The sequence below is a fragment of the Carlito syrichta genome, unplaced genomic scaffold (genome assembly GCF_000164805.1).
Source record: "Carlito syrichta isolate Samal-C Ts95f unplaced genomic scaffold, Tarsius_syrichta-2.0.1 Scaffold305753, whole genome shotgun sequence".
NCBI classification, from domain to species: Eukaryota; Metazoa; Chordata; class Mammalia; order Primates; family Tarsiidae; genus Carlito; species Carlito syrichta.
The window spans coordinates 1,099,543-1,105,873 of record NW_007249849.1 but is presented as its reverse complement, the minus strand read 5'-3'; positions in this window follow the sequence as shown (position 1 = coordinate 1,105,873).

Sequence of the window (6,331 nt, the reverse complement as noted above, 5' to 3'; positions counted from 1 at the left end):
TTTTTACTTCTCAAATTTAAGTATGAAAGAAATTAAGTAGTTGAATGTCTACCCATAACCTTTTAGGTGTTTATTTAGATACACACAATTTAAAGTAAGACAAAGCAATGTATTAACTTTAAAATGCTGTTTTTGTACTCTCAAATGTCATGAAACTAGATTTTTCAAACTCTTCAGTGTTTTTGACATTGAAACCTTCATTACCATTAGAGCCTCTTGTAAAGCCATCTAAGTGTCATCATCAACTTCACTCTCATCTCTGCTTGACGGGCAAAATTTGGATCATTCCATGATTGTGTCACTGGGAAGTTTTGTACCATACCAGAGAATCCACACATATAAATGAAGGTGGGGGGGGGGGAGAGAGAGTGAGAGAGATACATAAATATACATCTTACTGAAAATGTCTATTCTTAATGACTGCCACATGAATTCTTTTTATATTGTTTTCTACCATGATCTTTATTTTTATTTTTTTATTCTCTTTTTAAAAAAATTTAATGTTAAATATGTGGGATACAACTCAGGGTTAGGTATACAAATGTTCATTTTGCAGGCACCCTTGTTGATAAGGTGTGCCTTCCCTCCCCTGGCAGTTTCCCACTACCACCGATCCCTTTTTATAGTATTCTTATGAGTGTGAACATGTTACTTGATTCTTTGTTTTTGTGATACATCACTCAGTATTACAGATTCTCATAATAAATGAGGAAGGGTAGCTAGCACAGGTTAGGCATTGATAGATATATTTCTTTTCTTTTTTTTTTTGAGTTGGAGTCTCACTCTGTCACCCAGACTGGAGCGCAGTAGCATGCTCCCGGCCACCGCAGCCTCGACCTGCTGGGCTCCGGCGATCCTTCTGCCTCAGCCTTCCAAGTAGCTGGAACTACAAGCACGCACTACCACGCCCGGCTGTCTATCATGATCTTTAAATGTTTTATTTAAAGTGATATCTAATATTTGCTATTATAAAATCATTATCATAGAAATAATTGTTAAATTTTCCTCCTTTAAAAACTGTATTTTGTTATGTTAATAGCTCCATCAGGTAACCTCTATAAACATTTGAAAGAAACATTGGTGGATGCTATTTTAGGAGAATGTGTCTTCCCAAAAAGAAACTAGATAAAATAAGGAGAGGCCTCCATAATTTGAGATTTTGTAAGAACTCGTGTAAGCGCTTGTAAAATTTGAGCTTTTGCAAGAGATTTTTGTGACTTCTTCTTTTCTGAAGGGATAAATAATTTTCTCTCAGGATAAATATTCGCACCTTGTTTTCAGTCACATGTAAACTGATTTGGGGAGAGTTTCAATCTTTATCATAGCCATCTTCCTATTTAGTCATGGGCAGATTTTTCCCACTGCTCCAATCTTTTCTTCTATTTCACAATAACTTCTGTTCTTTTTTCCATCTGGGGCTTGTTCTGTGTATCTTGAATGAAATGTTTTCCCTCTGTCACTTTCTTCTTGCAAAACTGTGTGTGTGTACACATTCTCAGAACAGTTTGGCAAATAGTAATTTCTACGATGATGATGTAAACTTTTAATGTTATATGTGGTGTACTATATTTGCCTTCTAGGAAAAAATATGCATGAACAAATTCTATATGTGCTTGCTCTTAATCACAAATAACTTTACTTAATACGACATTCTCCGTGTGTGAATGTTGATATTGACTTAGAATTTAGAGCATGCAGTCTCGTTGGACTAACACTGATAGCTCTATCAAGCAGGGTCATCACTATGGAGAGAAAAATTAATTGGTTATAAAAAGTTCCCAGGGGGCTTTGTTAAAAATACGGTATCCTCGGATATCTCCCTCCACCTCCCTTCCACCCCAGTTCTACTAACGCAGATCTCTGGAGAGAGGCCCACGTGGACCAAGTTCTCACTTGTTTCTCTGCCTACCAGTGTTTGAAATCACTGAGCTAGAGCATGGTGGGCTACTCAAAAAACAAAAACAGAAAACTTCTAGCTCTGCCAAATCATCCTAATCATGTCAAGGTAGAAATGAGGTTACAGGAACATTTACCATCTTGGAAACTAACTGGAGGCCTCAGGTACCTTTTAGTGCTAGAATCTGCTTTTATCTTAAATAGAGGTTTACATTAGTGAATGGCAGTGGGCTCACAAGTGTGTGGTTCAATCTTATATTTTTAAACAGATAAACTTAGACAGTCCTTTTCTAGTTCTTTACACTTAATTTTTTTTTTTTTTTTAAATGAAGACATGGTGCTCAAGAATTTGCACATTATTTGTGAGTTCTGAAAGCACAAAATTTCTTTCCTGGATTAATACATATATGAGTGTATCCTATTTTCACTTTTATGTCGCACATAGTTATGACAACAAAACGTCTATTTTTGCACCTTCAGGAGGCATTCAGAGTGAATAAGGAAATTATCTCAGAGTCATTATTTATCAGACTTTTGAAGTGGACATATTTAAGTAATGACTTTCATTAGAAAAGAAGATATTTTCATTTTGGCTACTTTTTTTTTTTTTTTTTGAGTTGGAGTCTCCCTCTGTCGCCCAGACTGGAGTGCAGTGGCTGCTCCCGGCCACCGCAGCCTCGACCTGCTGGGCTCCGGCGATCCTTCCGCCCCAGCCTTCCAAGTAGCCGGAATTACAGGCATGTGCTACCACGCCCGGCTGATTTTTTGATTTATTGTAGAGATGAGGTCTCGCCGCCCAGGCAGGTCTCGAACCCACGGGCTCAGGCAATCCACTCACCTCAGCCTCCCAAAGGCGTGGGATTACAGGCTGAGCCACCGAGCACGGCTGGGCTACTTTTCTATGATAAAATTATTACTGTAGAAAGATGTTCATTCTAAAGGATGAGAATACATTTATGAGAAGACAGCAAATATAACATTTATCGTTTTATAGCAGAAAGGCAGAATAAAAAAACCCATCTCCCAGTGCATAACAAATTTAGCCATTTCAACAGAAATAAAAATGAAGATTCCCATGAAAATAAGCATAATCAAATAACTTAAGAATTGTGAATCTTTGAAGGATATAAGCAGACATGACACCCCAAACAGTAATTACAGAGGTATGATATATGTGTAGAGCATCTCTGCAATGTTCTCTTATATAAAATACAGCCTGTCGGCAGAACCCTCAATATAATGTATTTGCAACTACTATTCAGCAGCCTTCTGAAATGTGCCGGTGCTATTAAACTTCTCTATGCCATTAGTCACACTCCGAGGTAAAACCTACGTGGGAGTTTCTAGACTCCACAGCCTGCTTTTCCTGATAAATGAAACCTACATTCCAGCCAAACTATTTGCTCTTCTTTGCCACTGTGCAATATTTTAGCTGATAAAGCTAACAAGAATCAGCATTTACTAATCTGGTTAACACGTTCTCTGAACTCACTTCTCATTTTGATTTTAAGGAACAGGGATGTTAATGAAAACAAGCATTCAAATCACGATCTAAATTTCCTTCATGAATCCCAATCCCTTTCAGGTGAAAAGCCAATTCCCTTCACGCATTCTACTGTGTGGTTCATAGCAGAGTCCCAACCCTTCTCTCCCCTCTTCTTTTCACCCCCTCCAGATAGGCAGGTCACACTCAACATAGCACACCAGTCTGTCTGTAGGCCCTCCAGTGAACTGGGCTCCTTCGAACTCCTGAGTCCTTGAACACGGCTATTCTTCTGAAATACCCTTTCCCTCTTTCTAAAAGACTCCTTTCTGACTGCAATCTGTGCCCTCAATACCTACATATGCCTGGTTTCTCTCAAAATCTGATTGGAGGTCACCACTCCATTCCGAAGTCTCGGAAATTGCTCAGCCTCACGGAGTCCCTTTCTCTGTGATTGTTGGCTCACTTGGTTTTTTCCTTCACCTAACTTTCAAGAGGCCAGATACGGTCTTTCATCTCAGTCTTCCTACAGCTCACTAGGCCAAACAGAGGTGGAACTGGTTAACAGTTTCAGCAGGCCTGCACCCTTCAATTGTCTTTTATAACAGCTGACCCAATTCATGAGAAACATTAGAAGGCAAGTCTCAGCTGACTTAAGAACAAAGAATGAACTCTAGTCTGTTAGAAAAAGTAAAAATCACATTAAGCACTATGATTTTAATGTAGTATCTAGGGCTTTTCATAAGTATCATCGAAATATTTTCTGATATATAATTTGACTAGATCTGCATACTAATTAGATAAAAATAACAGAACCGGCCTTGCTCCTTTTTCTTGTTTAGAAATTACCATCCTTTGGTTTTATAGATTGTTTCTTTTATTTCCTTTATTTTGGGTTCTACTTCTGATTTAATCACACATTGAGAGTAAGAGGGATGCCAACAATCTGAGCCACCATTAAAATTTGTGTGTCTCATTAAAATTAATGTGATATTGAAGGGAAAATATTTTATTATTTCATACATGTGGAAATATATTCTATCATAACTTCTACTTCAATTCCTCAAAGACCTTGGACAAGTATCACAAAACCGGATTGACAATACAAAATAAAAATGTTAGGAAGATGCTATAAGATGAAAATAGTACATCTCTGTGTGTGCTGAGATCAGTTATGACTTTTTAAATTGCTCTTTTTCTTTTGAAAATGTTTCTACAATGCACATACACTACTTGTATAACAATAACGATGTCTGTGTGAACATATGAACACATATTATTTAGTTTAGAGTACAAGCTTGTGGCTCGGGGTCCTCATATAAACTACAGACATCAACTGATTAATAAACAATCTAGCTAATAAATAGTATTTGTATATGAATTATGAAGGAAAATGCTGACAATAATCAGAAATTCAATATGCTGAAATTCAAAGTACTGGAATGGTATATTTACACAAATGATCTTTAATAAAAACACGATATCACCCTTAATAAGCAAACCAGCCAACAAACCGGACCCATTTTTTTTTTTTTTTTGGTGGTCATCACAAGTAGTTTTTAGGAACTTAGAATTTACACGGGCAACATTTCGTAATCTTCGGTACCTTATTACGCTTCAGAAGGGACCTGGTTGTTGAATCTCGACCATTAGGCTTTGCGAGGTCCCATTTAAAAAACACCCACTGCTCCCTCAACCCCAACACCCATGGCGCCTGCAAAAGGAAAATGGATACGATGACCCCTCCCTTTGGTTTCTCAAGGTATCTGACTTAGGACGAGGACGCCTACTACGACTCCTGAGAACGTGCACTCAGGCAAGGCATTAGGCTCTTTAGAAAGCAGGGACGGAAGCAGGCGACACAGCGAACCGCATCCTTCGCGACCACCGGAGACAGCCCCGGACAGCGCTGCGCTCCGTTGCGCGCCCAGGGGGCTCGCACGCCGGGTGCCTCCCGCCCGCGTCCTCGCGGGCCCGGGGGCTCGGGGGCCCGGGGGCTCGGGGGCTCGCCGCGAGGTCGGCCGCCTCTTCAGAGACAAGGAGACGGAGGTCTGCCCACAGCCTCGAGCCGGAATCGAGGTGACCCCAGATTTCCCCAGTGTGTCTGTCGCGTCCCCTTCTCGGAGCTCCGAGATCCAACGCTAAGGGGCACCAGAGACTCAGACTGCGGCGACGACTCCCAGGCAGCCCCGCTCGCCGCCGCTGCGGAAGTCCCGGGCGACAGAGAAGCCCACCGCCGTGGGGGCTGGGCGCCGGCCTGGGGGAGGGGGGAGGGCAGAGGCGCTCGAGCTGTTCCAGACCGAGGAGGAATCCTCGGAGAGGAAGACGCGGCGCGCAGCCGGGAGAGCTAGCCGGTGACCGCAAGTAGCGCAGGTCGCACTGTTTCCTCCCAAGACGCTCTGAGGCCACTTCTCATCGTCTACTTCCCACACGAGAAGGGACGCCTAGGTAGCTGTCCTATACACATCTCCATAGCCAGAGACAGCCAGACACGCGCACACACGCACCATCCCTCCCGTACAGTCAAGCCGGCCGACCACACTGCATGGCGCACGGCTAGCCGCTGGTCGCCGTCGCCTAGGGACCCCCGGGGCACAGGCACAGAGACCAAATGCCACCTCGTCTCTCCTCGAGCCAAGGCGCGTTTTCTCCCCGACCCCCGCCCTCCCGTTCGAAGGAGACCCTTGCCTAGCCGAGAAGACGCTACCCAGACCCTCGCCCGGACAGAGCCCTCCAGCCGCGCACCCGCACCTCGGACTCTCCCGAGACGCGGAGAGCGGAGGATGCTGGCGACACGAGCATCCTCGGTCATGCGGTCCACATTCCGACTCCCCCACCCCCTCGCCGCCCCCCGGGGGGAGGGGGAGTGTGGGGAGGGTTGGGGCGGACAGGAAAGAGCAAAAGCCCGAGCCCAGAAAGCCAGGCGGGGGGCCCCTGGGCAGGGCGGCCCCC